At 41.0% G+C, this 16,888-nt stretch overlaps 1 protein-coding gene across 4 annotated transcripts in view; it reads left to right on the top strand.

Moving 5' to 3' along the window:
- lama2 (laminin, alpha 2) overlaps positions 1-16,888 on the top strand; it is a 363,864-nt gene that overhangs the window by 45,606 nt on the left and 301,370 nt on the right. The window lies entirely within an intron of this gene.

Raw genomic sequence — 16,888 nt, 5'->3', positions numbered from 1 at the left:
AAGGAGAGCTTGGTGGTTTCATGCCAGCCTAATGAGTGCTGCCATCAATTCAGCTTCCTTTTCTTGCACACTTTTTACATTCAGTTGGGAATTAACAAGCTAATATGTCTGCAATACTGCGGCAAGAAACTGTTCAGGCCTTGCTACTCTGCACACAGCCTTGGACTAATCACTCCACAAGGTCACAAATCCAGAATCTCTTATTCAAAAGATTGATCCCAAAACTCTCGGTGTCCTTCTAGACCCTTGTATCTTCTTCCACTTCAAATGTTAATCATGTTTCCCTTAAGATTCAGTTATCCCTATCTTAACGAGTCCTATCATTATTTCCATGCTTCAAAAACTTCTCCTCACAGTTTAATTTCAAATTAGTGACTCTTCATCACTGTCAACACAATAGAGGAACTAGTCTTTTCCTAATTACCTTCCTGAAACCTAGCATTTTAAAAACTTAGATGATTATGCGTTAGCTCATTCATGCAAGGGTCTTTGCATTTCAAATCGTTCTCTATTACTATCATGTTTTGCCTCTGGCATTACCATGATGAGTGTATAAGTGTATCAAATGCAAATATTACAGATGATGGAAAGCTGAAATAAAAACAGAAGATGTCAAAAACATTCAGAATGTTAGGCTGAATTTGTGAAGAGAAAAGCAATGGTTGGGATTTTCAAAATAGGACAGGAGCCAATGCAGGTGGGCTTTGAAAATCGTGGTTCCAGAGTTCTCACCCAATCATCCATTTCCCAGTGCCTCTGGAAGAGTTGTTTGTGGAGGTGAAGGTTGCGGAAATGGGTAACCTGCTGACTACCAGTTAGCAGGCCATTAAGCTCCTTTGAAGAGTTTGCTAAGTGGTATGATGTGGACCAGAATGTGATTTTTCAACCTTTATTTTGGTCAGCCCAAACATTCTGCTGTCCAGAATTCAGGTTCATTGTGGGGCCGTTTGAAATTTTATTTCCATTTGTTAAAAATGGAAGTACAATGGGCCAACTAGCCCTGGATCCAGAATTGCACCTTAAGTTGATTTAGCAAAGTCACTTTCCTGCATTTTCCAGCTGCTATCTTTAAGGAGTTGCCTGGTCTAATGAGCAATCAGTGGCAGCTCTGTCAGGGTTGCTGTTTGCATTTGCCAACGGGATTGAACAGGTAGCTCTTCCCTGCTGTCCCTAATTGGGAACCAAGTACACCTCCTAATCAATTTAGCCATTCAATTTTAATAATAACACTGCAGTAGTCATGTGGCTCAGTTATGGAGTTGGGTTCCAGAATTCATCCAAGTGTCGGGACCCCATGCAACAAGATTAACCCATTCTCATTGCATAATGCCAAATTGAGGATAGCATGTTTCCTTGTTGGTTCCTCAAAATACTGATCTGAAAAAACATTACATAACACAAGAAGAATTCATCTATGATTACTGCAGCACCTTCGTAATAGGCATCTTTTATTTCTTGTTTAACACCATCCCTGTCTTAACACCATTGTTTGGAGGCCTGTTGGCAACTCCCACTCATTTTTCCTGCCTCATGTTGCTTCTTAGCTCCAACCAAACTACATCTAGACTTTCTGAACCAATATCCTTTGTCACTTTGTGGTTGATGGTAAATATTCATCATGGAGTTCGGTTACGAGTGGTGTGCCTCAGGGATCTGTTTTGGGGCCACTGTTGTTTGTAATTTTTATTAATGATCTGGATGAGGGTATAGTTGGGTGGATTAGTAAATTTGCTGATGACACCAAAGTTGGAGGTGTGGTAGATTGTGAGGAAGGGTGTCATAGTCTGCAGGGAGACTTAGATAGGTTGCAGAGCTGGGCCGAGAGGTGGCGGATGGAATTTAATGCGGAGAAGTGTGAGGTAATTCACTTTGGTAGGAGCAACAGATGTGTCGAGTATAGGGCTAACGGGAGGACTTTGAATAGTGTGGATGAACAGAGGGATCTAGGTGTATGTGTACATAGATCCCTGAAAGTTGGGAATCAAGTAGATAAGGTTGTCAAGAAGGCGTACGGTGTCTTGGCGTTTATTGGTAGGGGGATTGAATTTAGGAGTCGCAGCGTCATGTTGCAACTGTACACTACTCTAGTGCGGCCGCACTTGGAGTACTGTGTGCAGTTCTGGTCCCCGCATTACAAGAAGGATGTGGAGGCATTGGAGAGGGTGCAGAGGAGGTTTACTAGGATGTTGCCTGGTATGGTGGGGAGGTCCTATGAGGAGAGACTGAGGGATTTAGGGTTGTTTTCGTTGGAAAGAAGGCGGCTAAGAGGGGATCTTATTGAAACATATAAGATGATTAGAGGTTTAGATAGGGTGGATAGTGATAGCCTTTTTCCTCGGATGGAGAAAGCTAGCACGAGGGGGCATGGCTTTAAATTAAGGGGGGGTAGCTACAGGATGGATGTCAGGGGTAGGTTCTTTACCCAGCGGGTGGTGAGGGATTGGAATGCCCTGCCTGCTGCAGTTGTAAATGCGTCTAGTTTGGGGGCGTTTAAGAGATCTCTGGATAGGTTTATGGACGAAAAGGGATTGGTATAGGCTAGTGGGTCATTGTTTTTGTAACTGGTCGGCGCAACATCGTGGGCCGAAGGGCCTGTTCTGCGCTGTTATGTTCTATGTTCTATGTTCTATGACACTGATTTCATTGTTAATAATATTACCTGCCACCTTTCCCTTTCTGCCTGTCCTTCGTAAATATCAAATATGCTTGGACAGTCCGTTCCCAGCCTTGTTCACTCTGCAGCCATGTTTCTATAATTGCAGTTATATTGTACCCTGTATACCAGTTTGTGCCATTAATTCATCGATCTTTTTGCAAACGCTCTGCACGTTCAGATACACTGTTTTTAGACTTGGTCTATGGATGCAGGAAATTGCATTCCCATTATGCTTGCTGGACAATAGACCCAGAATGTACATTCCCCATGCTTCAAAAATGACCACCTGTCCCAAATTCCCCTCTTTTACTAGAGTTCCACCTCCTCTGTAAGGGTTTTTAGATTCTCTGCGGTGGAAAAAAAAACTGTTCTTGGAGCTCATTCATCCATCTTGAACAGATGTTCTGCAACAAAATTAGTTTAGGAGTCCTTTTGGAGCTGTTGGATACAGCATGCTCTGCTCCCTCTGATGAATCAGTGCTCCACACACAAATGTAAAAATGTCACGTGGAACTTGGACATGATGCTCCTGAATTCCATTGGCCTTTACTGATTTGATTTGATTTGATTTATTATTGTCACATGCATTTGTATGCAGTGAAAAGTACTGTTTCTTGCACACTACACAGACAAAATACACCTTCATAGAGAAGGAAACGAGGGACTGCAGAATGTAGTGTTACAGTCATAGCTAGGGAATAGAGAAAGATCAACTTAATGCAAGGTAAGTCCATTCAAAAGCCTGACAGCAACAGGGAAGAAGCAGTTCTTGAGTTGGTTGGTACATGACCTCAGACTTTTGTATCTTTTTCCCAAAGGAAGAAGGTGGGAGAGAATGTTTGGGGTGCGTGAGGTCCTTAATTATGCAGGCTGCTTTGCTGAGGCAGCAGGAAGCGTACACAGGCAATGGATGGGAGGCTGGTTTGCCTGATGGATTGGTCTACATTCATGACCTCTTGTTGTTCCTTGCGGTCTTGGGCAGAGCAGGAACCATACCAAGCTGTGATACAACCAGAAAGAATGCTGCATCTGTAAAAGTTGGTGAGAGTCATAGCTAACATGCCAAATTTCCTTCATTTTCTGAGAAAGTAGAAGCATTGGTGGACTTTTTTAACTATAGCGTTGGCATGGGGTCCTCTTCAATCTCCTGCATCTACTCTGGAAGATCAACATCACACCTTGAGAAATGAGGCAGCCATATTTAGTCAATCATGTTGTTCCTCCAGGGTTTCTGCCATTCTTCTGCTGGAGAAACTAAATTGAATTCCAGGAGCTAATTTACATGATGCAAATGTCCAGAATTTAGATCATCAAGCATCCACACAATCAATAGCAGCATGCCTATGACCAAGGATCTTTTTTCTTGGTGATAAGAGAATTGACCCTTTAGCATTAAAGTGTGAGACTTGCAAACCCTAAATATTCGAAAATTAGTTTAAGTTCATTTACTGGTGCCACAAGTAGGCTTACATTAAGACTGCAATGAAGTTACGTGTAAATCCCTTAGTTGCATTCTGGCACCTGTTCGGGTACACTGAGGGAGAATCTTAGCATGGCCAATGCACTTGACCATATCTTTCGGACTGTGGCAGGAAACTGGAGCGCAGGGGGAACTTGCAGAGTCTGAACCAACAGTGACCCAAGCCAGGAATCGAGCCTGGGTTCCTGGGACTGTGAGGCAGCAGTGCTGACCACTGTGTCACCATAAATTTATTTGTTTGATAATATTTCATTCTATTTTATGCTCTGTTTTACCTTTGGTTTTGTGCACAGAAGACAGATGTGCCTATTTTTATTATCGTAAGTATATGAAGAAGAGTATAACGGTCCGTGGAGAGGGAAAAATAAAGAACATTAAGGAAGTAGAACAGAATGTACTGAACTATCCCTAGAGAGTGCGTTTTACTTCAGCCTCTTGGCTGACCCACTGCATTTGTGCAGTAATTCTTGATACAGCATTGACTAGTGTCTGTAAGAGTTGAGCTGGATTTTGGCTTTTGTGCATGATTAAATTTTATTTTTGTGTTTTTCACCATTTGTACAGGTGTGTATTTGAGGGACAGAATGGGTAGGATGAGCACATGGAAATGAAGTTTGATTTTAAAATAAGGAAACAAAAGCAAATCAAACACAAATCAGATCTACAAAGAAACAATGTTCCAACGTGGGCTAGTATGTAAAAAATAATGTTCTTGTAATGAAACAAAAAATTGGCAGAGCTCTGTTAACTCGCCGGCTTGAATGTGACATTTAACCCGCACATCCGCTAAGCCAGTATCATTAAACATTGGCTTATCTGAAATTATCTTTGTCAACTTGAATTTACTAGTTAATATGAAGTGACTTCATTTTAATTCTTCACCCATTCCCATACATCCTGATTATTTTTCCTGATCTTCGTATGTGTTATATTGTTGACAGTGTTTTTCCACTTTGGATTTCAGTAAAATGTCCACTGGGACAGTAAGGAAATAAATCATTTTTAAAGTTATGGTGTAGCTGAACTGTTGCTGCTAACCCAAAAGCTCCCAGTGGAAGTCTCCACAACGCTCGGACTGCATCCAGGCTGCATGCATCCAAAGGCGGTTTAAGACACAGGTCAAAAGCAGTTAAGTGCAGGAAGTCTTTGTTTTTTAGATCTTGCTGCATATCCTTAGGGAGTAGCCACATCATGAAATAATTACATTATACTGAGTAAATGCTGCATAGGTTTGTATCCATTTAATGTACAGATAGAACCAAAATACTAGTTGGACCCAAAGGGTTATTTCTGAACAATAGTCATATTTGACTCAAAACTTGAACTCTGTTTGATCTGTCTTCACAGATGCTGTCAGACTTGCTGAGTATTTTCAGCACTCATATTATGAGTGTTATTTAGAGTATGTTGGTTTTGTTAAAGGATCCACCTCAATTCTGCCATGTTTTTTCCCTTAATTCATAGCTGTATGCATGTATGCTGCTTTATGTTATGCCTCTTTTAGAGGATGGGTCAGGTGACCTGCCCAGGAATCTGCCCTTACAGTTAATTGAAGGCTGGAGTGCGAGTAGAGCTGTTTGTTAAATAAACCTTGTTTTGTTCCTGTGGCCTACCTCCTGTGCGAGGTTTTTTGGAACTACAACACTCCCTCCCCCTCCCCCACCCTCCCTGCCACAGTAGACTCCATTAACAGTAGCTGCAGCATTTTCCTTCTGGGGGCACAAGGACAACTCTTACATTCACCAACTGGTAGCAAGGGCATGAATGGGGGAGTTCCCAGCTTCTTTGGGAATGTTGCCCATTAGGTGCATATACAACTTCAGCTGAATAAACACCAGCTGACATAAGTCCTATTGAGGCATTGTGAAAGGACACAAACCGTTGAGCAAAAAGGGTGACCAATCCAAGAGCGGGTTGCTTAGCTGAAGAAGGAGCTTGACTGAGAGCAAAAGGGAAGAAAAACTTTTTATTTGGACCATTTCAAGTCACTCTTCCACGTTTTAGAACAGCAGCATAAGGAGTGGATTGGTACAGGTGTTACAATTACATCCTTGCCAATGTTGGCAGCCCATGCTGATCATGTATATGACTTGATCTGGGTGAATTAGGTGGCTGTAAATTCTATTCTATTGACCGTTTAATGGCAGACCTTTGGAACTTTAATTATGGTGTGCTGTATTTTATCACTCAGAATATTTTGATGTTTTGTTTATTACATACTTCTTTTAGTGGGGATAACTGCTCTGAGTGCCTCACCAGCAAACTTCCTTCCAAGGTACAAATGAGCATGGCCCAGCAGCTGTCTGGAAAAGGTCTGCACAATGTAATAAACAGGCTGTATGCAATGCTGACGTTGAGTGCAGGGCAGGGCTGAGCACTTAAACACTGGAGACAAGTGTGCATGGCTGAAAAGCGGTTGGGGAAATGCAGCTGTGATTGGAGGAATTTGTACTCTGTGAGAGAGGGAATCTAATTGAAAAAGAAGTGAGATCACGGGAAAATTGCAGCTTTATTTGGAGGAGTTTGAAATGGATGGGGAGATAAGTTCTGAAACAGTGCACGTTCAGAAAGCCAGGAAGCACAGACTGAGCTCTAGAAATGAGTGTCTTGCAGATTCATTGGTCAAGAGATTTTGGGAGGGTGAGAGGATCAGTCAAGTTTCCCGATAACTGGTTGGCCTGTGAGGGGGAGGAAAAGCTTGAGTCAAATGCAAGTGATGGGGCTGGCCCAGCATCTGACTGTCAGCCCTCAAGTACAGTTAACTTTGGGAGTGTCGCCATTTAGAAGTTCTTAATGTCCCAGGATTCAACCTGGAGTCATATGGCTCAAAGAGGCCCACAGCAACTAAGAAACCAAACACAATGGACATGACCATTATGACCACATGGACAGACAGACCCTTGGATGAAGCTGATCAATTGATTGGAATTCAATAAGTTCTTAGTACTTTCTAACAGACAGGTTTCTTGTGCTGTTTTGGCTATTAAGCATATAAATCTGATCCATGTATACCAGCATGGAAACAGCAGGTTAATTGACCTGTCAAGATTAATAGATGACAGAAGAATTATGAGTTTTAGTTTATTGGAATGGTGAATACGTTTTTAAATTTCTTTGTGATCTAAGCCCAGGCTTACAATCCAAGTGTATCCTCTCTGCTCCTTTCGCATTTCATCTTAACTACCTGAAATTGTGTACACTTGTTTTGACAAAGGGAAATAACATTCGAGGTGTGGGAATGTATCGGAACAGTAAAATTTAACAGCTGTGAAAAGTAGAATAGGTTGTATGAGGAGAGGGAGAATGCAACCAATGAGTGGAGGGTTAAAATGGAAGACATGATGGTAGAGGTGGAATGGGAGGCGTGAGAAGAATTAGAATGAGACATATGAGAGGAGAGGCATGTGTGTGGGTTGTGTGAGGAGTGGTAGAATATTTGATGTAGAATGATCTTTAACTTATCTCAGGTTTCCTCCTACAGTCCGAAAAGATGTGCTGATTAGCTGCGTTGGCCATGCTAAATTCTCCCTGACTGTACTCGAACAGGCGCCAGAGTGTAGCAACTAGGGGATTTTTACAGTAACTTCATGACAGTGTTAATGTAAGTCTACTTGCGACTAATAAAGAAAACATGAACTTGATGAATGGGACAGTTGAAGAATGGTAGAATGGAATGTGCGAGAGGACAGTATGAATGGAACGTATGAGAGAGGGAGAAGATGAGAGGGATGAGAGGAAAAGGAAGATGGGAAAAGTTGCATTCATTTCTGAATGGGTGCACTGATGTTCAGGTGCTATGATTGGTAGGACCAAGGTACCCAAAACTAGTTTTTTTTAAAAAAAGGCAATCTTTGCTTTAGTGGCCATTCCTAATGGGAGCTATATGGCTGGAACATCAATAAAGCACTTCAAATGCTTCCTGGAATATTGCATTTTTTTTTAAATGAATTAATGTAATGGTCCTTAAGAATAACTTGAGTACTGTATTGGTTCCCAGTGCACTTTATACCTGCATTGTAGGCCTCATGCCTCCTTAGCTGATTTTTACTAAGCATCTGCCATTGTTTAATTGACCCCACTGTGGTTACACTTAAAAGAAATTTATTTATGCTTTCCACATCAGCAAAATTTGTGAAACCTACAAAAGTTTTCCCTGGTGATGTTACTTCAGGTAGAGTGAAAATTTGCAACATTATTGAGTACTTGCATAATTGCTTCAATTATTGTTGATGGTCTGTTTCTGTTATTGAATGTGATAACAATCTTGGTAAATTGTTTTTGTATCCAAGGGTCATGTGTGGGCTTCAATGTAAAAATGACATGATTCAGAATTTTGACATGTTTGTCTCGTGTTTTATAACACCAAATTTCTGAACAATTTGGGACGTTATGTATACTTAATGGACAGAATCAATTTTAAAATTTACACGTCAACACATCTGATTCTAAAACGTCTCCTATTCATATCTACATATTACGTTCACATAGGAAAACCTTTCCTGTGCTGAACGTAGCCGCACTCTACTGAAATCTCAATTCTGTTTATATATTTTTTGGATGTTCACTTTGGCTTAGTGGTAGCAGTTTTACTGTAGGTCAGGTGATCACGGAATCTCATCCCACTCCATATGGTTTTGGATGTCATTTAGGCTGATGCTTTGGCGCAATACTGAGGCAGTGTTGACTCCTGGATGCAATGTTAAATTGAGATATTATTTTCCCCCTCAGGAGAATGCAAAAGATCCATGAAATGCTTAAATAATTTGGTAGGGGTTTGTGAACCAGGAGGTAATATCAGAGAGGAGAATAGAATATGCACAAAATACTGAGAGAAATAGATAACATTGGGGTAGGAAATTGTATGTTATTAGCTATGATTAGAGTAAGGGAGAAAACAATCGAATTTAAATTAGTGTTACTGTGCATGAATATGAATGCACAGAGTACGGTAAATAAAATTAATGAGTTATAAGCATAGGAGTGTAGATTGCCGCATTGAAATATAATGATGTGGCTCTAATAGAAGGCTAACACTGAGAAAAGTAAGACTGAGTGTTAAATATTCCTGACTATAAGGTATTCAGGAAAGAGAAAAGAAGAGGTGGTGGCATTCTAGATAACTACTATAGTCTATTATTTGGAAACTGTTCCCATTCTGAATGCTTGGCTGAGTTTCAAGTACTAATGAATTTGGCACAGTAGGTATTGGTCTGAGAATGACTGACAATTGCAATAACAGATTGTCCCTTCAATTTGGTTCATTGTATGTTGACACAAGCTAATAGGGTTACAATTATTACACATTTTTTTTCCACGTAGGAAAATGTATTTTTTCCTCAGCATCAATAATATAAAAATCAATTATATCTATATCAATGACTGTATTAGATGGTGGGAGGTTAATTTTTTCTCAAGATATGTTAAATATTTTATGCTGCCATTGTGTGGAATCTGAGGAATGCCCATAGTACATGCTGGATGAGTGGCTATGGTGATTACATGGGGGGCATTTGAAATGGTATGACATCAGTTGGGAATGGAGGTTACATGGGGACCTGGAGGCAGCATGGGTGACCTAAGGTGCATGAAGGATACATGGGAGCACAGGTGGCATTGGTGATCTAAGGATACTTGGAGACATAGTTGTGAGTTGTGGAATGATTCATCTGAGCAGGCATGGGCTGGCATGGAGTAGTCATTGGTGAGTGAGGGGTAAGTTTTAGCGGACTTTTAAATACTTTTGGGAGCTCTGATACAGTGCTGGAAAATGGTACAGGCCTTCTAAATGACCTCTTTAGCATCCACATTCCTCCCACACTAGTTTGCAATTTGCAGTGCCGTGTGAAAAGACAAAAAGGACATGTAAATCACACAGATGGTTCAGAGGAATGTTGTTTGTGAGCCAGGTAAGTATGCAGGTCAGATTTTTCCGAATGTAGATTCGGCCCAGTGTGAGAGAGAAATACAATCTCTCAGAATTGTCAGCTTTCCCAGATTGTTGTTTGAAGTCACGTTGCCATTTAGTTTCTTCTACATAACGCTATGTTCATATTCGATTGGAAAGGATTTCCTGAAAACAAAATTGGGACATTATATGCAGCCACACATGTATAACAAAGTCTACTCTGAGGAGGTAGTGGCATAATGGTCTTGTCACGGAACTATTAATCCAGAGACTTCGGGTAATGCTCTGGGGACCTGGGTTTGAATCCCACCATGGCAAATGGTGAAACCTGAATTTATAAAAATCTGGAATTAAAAAGTCTAATGATGACCATGAAGCCATTGTCGATTGTCATAAAAACCCATTCAGTTCACTCGTACTCTTTAGGGAAAGAAATCTGCTGTCCTTACCTGGTTTGGCCTACATCTGACTCCAGACCCACAGCAATATGGTTGACTCTGAAGTGGCTGAGTAAACCAGAGCAAATAGGGATGGGCAGTAAATGCTGGCCCAGCCAACAATGCCCTCATCTTTTGAATGAATAAAAAAAAGTTCTCGATGCTGTCGCAAGATTTTCAAATTAGGCTTATCATGCATATTGCTCTAATCCAAAGGCAAGAGTGGAATCATGACGACACTGCACCAACTGTGGAGTGAAGTAACGTTAGGGTTGTGCCTGAATTGTGATAAAATAGTTGTGGAGAATGTGTTTAAATCTGGCAGTCATACCTGCTGCCACATCTCATTTCCCTAATTAATTTTATGTTCCCTTGCAACTGTGCTTGACCGCCTCTCTCTGAACAACGTACAAATATATCCCCCGCTGACTTTATCTGTGCAATCAATTAAATAATGGGTTTGTACTTATTCAAAAATAAGCAAGAACTTGCTTTTATACAGCAATTACTAAAGTCATTGCATGAATCGAAAACTCGTGGCACAGTGAGTGGAGATCTGCCTCTGTAACTTGAAGTATTCAACAAGACTTAACTGCGTTGGTAAGGATGACAAAAAAAATTACAGTTTATTGCAGAATGACATGAGATCCAATTATAAGGTCATGGTCAATGTGTTACGAGTTTTGCATTCTTTTTCTCAGCATGTTTACCTGTACTTATTATAATAGACTTTTTTAAAATAAATCCCCTGGAGTTCAGGTTTTGCTTTGAATATTTACAGCCTGCATGTTGAAGAAAATTCCCATTTGTTCATTAAGAGAAGCGTTATTTGCCTTGTTAGAATATTCTTTCTGTGCTCTGCCTACGCAATATTGAACACCCAGGCGATAAAGATGAAAACTTTATCCAAAAAATTTTGAGCTTTACTTTCCTTAATTGTAATGGAATGATAGTAATTTTATGAAACATCTGTCAAGCTTGTAAATTGTTCATGTGGTAAGCCTGCATTATAAAATAAAACAAATGGTGCAAACAATGCATAACTATGATGCAAATTGTAAAGTTCATAGTTACTGAGCAGTGTGATAGCAGATTGAAAATATGGGATCAATGGGCCATGTCTTAAAGTTCTTTCAATGATCCCCAAGCTTGTTGAAGCCAGAAAAGGTAAGCCTATCTATGTACTCAGTCTAAGATGCAGCAACTGAAAGTCTCAATCAATCACGTAAAACTGCTGGAGGTGGAGAAGGGGAATGAATTGCTGGACAATCATGTGAACAAAGAAAGTGTGCAGGCGTGGAGACAGATACAGGACAAGTTGACTGTTCTGGAGCATGTTCCTGAGTTGTTCAAATTGCCTGAACGTAAATTGCGGAACTGACAAAAACAGCTCATTTGTGCAAAGGAAAGTGTCCATAAGTCTACTGTAATGTGTAATCTCAAAAAAGAGTTTGCAGAGTGGAAGTATCATGCTAATGTGGATCAAATGAAAGGAGAACAACATGAAATAAGACTGTTTGCTGAAATTGTACCATCATCCAAAAAGAATTGCTGGAATAATGATTCTGTACACTCTGGACAGATGTGGGTAGTCATGATGTGGAGATGCCAACGTTGGACTGGGATAAATACAGTAAGAAGTCTCTCAACACCAGGTTAAAGCCCAACAGGTTTATTTGGTAGCAAAAGCCACTACTTTCGGAGTGCTGCCCCTTTGTCAGGTGAATGGGAGTTTTATTCACAGACAGGGCATATAAAGACGTAAACTCAATTTACAGAATAATGGTTAGAATGCAAGTCTTTACACATAATCAAGTCTTAAAGGTACAGACAGTGTAAGTGGAGAGAGCATTAAGCACAGGTTAAAGGGATGTGTGTTGTCTCCAGACAGGACAGTTACTGAGATCTTGCAAGCCTAGGCAAGTCATGGGGCTTACAGATAGTGTGACATGAACCCAAGATCCCGGTTGAGGCCGTCCTCATGTATGCGGAACTTACAAGGTTAAGTAAGAGTTGCATTTCTCCACCTAAAGGACTGAGTTCTAGCATCAAATGAGCATTCGTATTGCCGTGTTAACCTGTTGAAGGATGTTTGTTTGGTTGGAACGATTCATATTTATTAAGCGTTATACAATATCATGTTGTCTTTCTTTCTTGTTTGTAATTAGTAAAAGTTACTGCTAATTTTCTTTCTATATGTTAACTGTATACTTAAAAACACTTTGTTTGATAAAATCTTCCCAGTGGGTCAGTTGAATCATACCTGAAGTGAAGCATCTCATGCTCTCCCTAGGCAAATTCAAAATAAAAAAAATTATGATCCAGATGGACTCCATAAAACACTTCGGAATTTTTGATCTGAATTATAACACACGGACCCAGGTTCAATTCCCGGCTTGGTTTGCTGTGCAGAGACTGCACGTTCTCCTTCTGAGTGGGTTCCTCTGGGTGTTTCGGTTTCTTCTCTGAAAGTTTCTTCTTCTGAAAGACATGCTGGTTAGATGCATTAGCCATGCTAAATGCTCCCTCAGTGTACCCAAACAGGTGCTGGAGTGAGGCGACAAGGGGACTTTCACACTAACTTCATTGCGGTGTTAATGTAAGTCTACTTGTAACACTAATAAATAAACTTTAAACTTTTGATTGGAACACATACCACGGTACACCTGTCGTGGAAAGTTTTGCACATGTGACTAGTGGACTCTTCTGGCCGGACTGTCACCTACAACATGCTTCTTGGCATCATCCCCTGTACTTGTACCAGTATTTGATGCTCAGTAAGGGCCCTTCTTTTAAAATAGGTCTGGCCATGTCCAAATCTCCAGGCTCAGCTGCTGTCATTTTAGGACGCAGGCTATCACTCTGGACAGTTGCTTACCTCATCTGCACCTATGCATTTGATTGAGATTGAAAGTAGGAGCTATTTGGATCTTTAAAGGGGAAACTGCAGGTGCAATCTTGTGCCTGCTCAATGGCAAACTTGGTGACAGGCAGACGTTTAATTGGGCAGGAACCCTACCACATTCCCACGTCTGTCTGAATTATATTTGTGGCCTATTAAGTGCCTGAGTGCCACGAGTGGTATAGTTTTTGTCACCTTGAGAGGTACACTTCAATTGGAATCAGTTCAGAGGTTCATTGTTTGTCTCATGAGGAAGGGTTGAAGAAGTTAGGCCCATAATCATTGGAGTTTAGAAGAATGAGAGGTGATCTTATTGAAAGAAAAGTTTCAGAGGGGGCTTGACAATACCAAGAGGATATTTTTCTCGTGTGTGGGAATCTAGAACAAGGAGGCACAGTTTGAAAATAAGGGGCCTCCTGTTGGAGATGGAGGTGAGCAATTTCTTAATTCTCTCAGGGGGTCGTCAGTGTTTGGAGCATATCTGTTCTGCAGAGAAAGTGTTAGTAATCTTAAGTCCAACACCTAATAATTGAAGCAGGCACTGATCTCGTATTTCAGAAATCAGTGCAGGAAAATAAATAGCCAATAACTGCATGTCCATCTTAATGGTCATTTTACATGCCTGAGTCAGCTAAATTGCCAATTAGCTGGTTTAACGAATGGAAAGTTCTGTCATACCTAAAATTATTCCATGGGAAGACTTTAATTTATTCACAACATCTTACCATAAGGGATTCATCTAAATTATAAATATGTGCCTTCTGCATTAAAAATTCTAAGTTCTATGTTGTAGATTAAATGACCCGTACACGTCCCCAGCATTATTTAGAGACTGTTTCATCTCCAGCCATCCAAGCCAAGACTGTTTCTGAAGTTTATACATGGGTGTTTCAGCAAAAATTGCTGCATGGCAATCAAGAGTTCTGGCTCCATCTAAACCTTTCTTCCTCATACAGATGAGACTAATTATAAGACCCCAACTGCTATTCCTGAATTTGCTGAGCTAATTCAACATAGATCAGGGATTGAACATACAGCTGTCTACCTACATGTTTACAGTTCAAAACTAAAAGCAAAATCCTGCTCATTCTGGAATTTTAAACCTGCTTCGCAAGTCTGGCAACATTTGTGGACAAAGAAACAAGTTAACATTTCAAGGCTCAAACGGCTTATTTTTGGCTAAGGAAGAACATACCGTCTTGGGGGCAATACAGCAAAGGTTTGAAGGCTGGTTCCTGGATAAAAGACAATGATAAGAGACTGATTGATTGAATTGGGCCTACACTTGCTGGACTTTTGCTTGATGCTCTTAACGAAATGTACATTGAAAGGGCTTGGAAGGGTAGAAACGGAAAGGTTGTTTCCCCTGGCAGGGGAATCTAGAAAACAAAAGGACACAGTCTCAGGGACAAGGGTTGATCCTTTTTCGTTGTGATGAGATCTTCCTGCAGTCAGAGGACTGTGATTCTTCAGAATTCTCTACCCAAGAGGATTGTGATGCTCCAATGTGAATATATTTAAGGCATATTTTTGGTCTCTTGGGGAATCAAATGATATGAGAAGATAGCAGGAAAGCGAGGTTGAGGAGAAGATTGACCATGGTATCTGTATTGAATGGAGGAAGCTAAAGGAAAACTCTTACTCTTATATTCCATATTCTATTCTCAACATCTCAAATAATGGAACAATGCATGCTCTCATGCAGCACTATCTGAGCAGCAATCAGACTTGCACTGATCAATGGCAAGTGACATTCATGCCGCACAATGACACTCTCCCAATAAAAGCAAATCTATCTACCACTCTTTGGCATCCAGTGGCATTACCATTGTTAAATCCATCATTAGCAGGCTGAAGTCAGTATTAACTGGAAAGTTAAACTGAATGATCCACGTTTTGTGGCTGCAAAATCAGATCAGAGGCTGGAAATTCTGCAGTGAGTAATTCACCACCTGACTCCCGAAAGTCTGACACTATCACCATATCATGGGTATGTATGCCCTCTCCCACCAACAAGGTAGACTGGCCAGAGGTGGCAGCACAGTGATATACAGTCAATAGGGAGTTGCTCCGGAAGTCTTCAACTTTGGCTCTGCACCCAGTGAAGTCTCATAATAGCAGGTCAAACATGGGAAGGAAACCTCCTTCTGGTTACCTACTATCATCCACTCTCAACTGCTGAGTCAGTCCTACACCATGTTGAACAAGACTTGAAGGAAGCACAGAAGGTGGCTTGTGCACAGAATGTACTCTGGGTGGGATCTTTAATATTCAGATGCATCAAGACAATAGGGACAATATTCACCCTGTATCGTTTACATAACACAAGTGCCGCGCAATAACTATTTCCAACAAGAAAGAACTTAACCATCTTCCCTTGATTTTCAATGTCATTACCATCACTGAATCCCCAACTATCACTATCCATGGGGTTACTAGTGATGAGCAACTGAACTGGATTAACCAAATAAACACTGCCACAAGAGCCTTTCAGAGGCTGGGAATTCTGCGGTGAGAATGCCTCTGCCTCTCCTGACTCCCCAAAGCCTGTTCACCATCTACGAAGCACAAGTTAGGAGGGTGATGGAATATTCTCCAATTGCCTGAAACAATGAAGCTCCAACAAAACTCAAGAATCTCAATACCATCCAAGACAAAGCAGTCCACTTCATTGGCAAGTCATAAACCACCTCCCACGTCTAGTCCCTCCATCACTGATGCACAGTAGCAGGAATTTGTATCATTTACAAGGTGCACTACAAGAACTCACCAAAACTCCTTCAAAAGACCTTCCAGACTGATGGTGGACAAGTCCCCAGGACCGGATGGAATGCATCCCAGGGTTCTGAAGGAAATGGCAGAAGTGATAGTGGATGCCTTAGTGATTATTTACCAAAATTCGCTGGATTCTGGGAAAGTGCCGGAAGATTGGAAAACGGCTAATGCTATGCTGCTGTTTAAAAAAGGTAGCAGACAAAAGGCAGGGAATTATAGACCAGTTAGTTTAACGTCTGTAGTTGGAAAAATGCTTGAATCGGTCATCAAAGAAGAAATAGTGAGGCACCTGGAAAGGAATGGTTTGATAGAGCAGACGCAGCACGGATTCATTAAGGGGAAGACGTGTTTGATTAATTTATTGGATTTCTATGAGGATGTGACTAGTGTGGTAGACAGAGGGGAACCGGCGGATGTGGTGTTTCTAGATTTTCAAAAGGCATTTGATAAGGTGCCTCACAAAAGGTTGCTTCAGAAGGTTAGGGTGCATGGAGTTGGGGGTAAGGTGTTACCGTGGATAGAGGATTGGTTGTCTAATAGGAGGCAGAGAGTTGGTATCAATGGGAGCTATTCTGATTGGCGGTTGGTGACTAGTTGAGTGCCGCAGGGATCGGTGCTGGGGCCTCAGCTATTTACCATTTATATAGATGATCTGGAGGAGGGGGCTGAGTGTAGGGTGACGAAATTTGCTGATGACACAAAGATGAGTGGAAAAGCAAATTGTGCAGAGGGT

This window comes from Carcharhinus amblyrhynchos, chromosome 7 (genome assembly GCF_965287045.1).
Source record: "Carcharhinus amblyrhynchos chromosome 7, sCarAmb.v2.hapA, whole genome shotgun sequence".
Taxonomy (NCBI): Eukaryota; Metazoa; Chordata; class Chondrichthyes; order Carcharhiniformes; family Carcharhinidae; genus Carcharhinus; species Carcharhinus amblyrhynchos.
The sequence above is the reverse complement of the archived record's forward strand: the minus strand, read 5'-3'. Positions and strand labels throughout refer to the sequence as shown.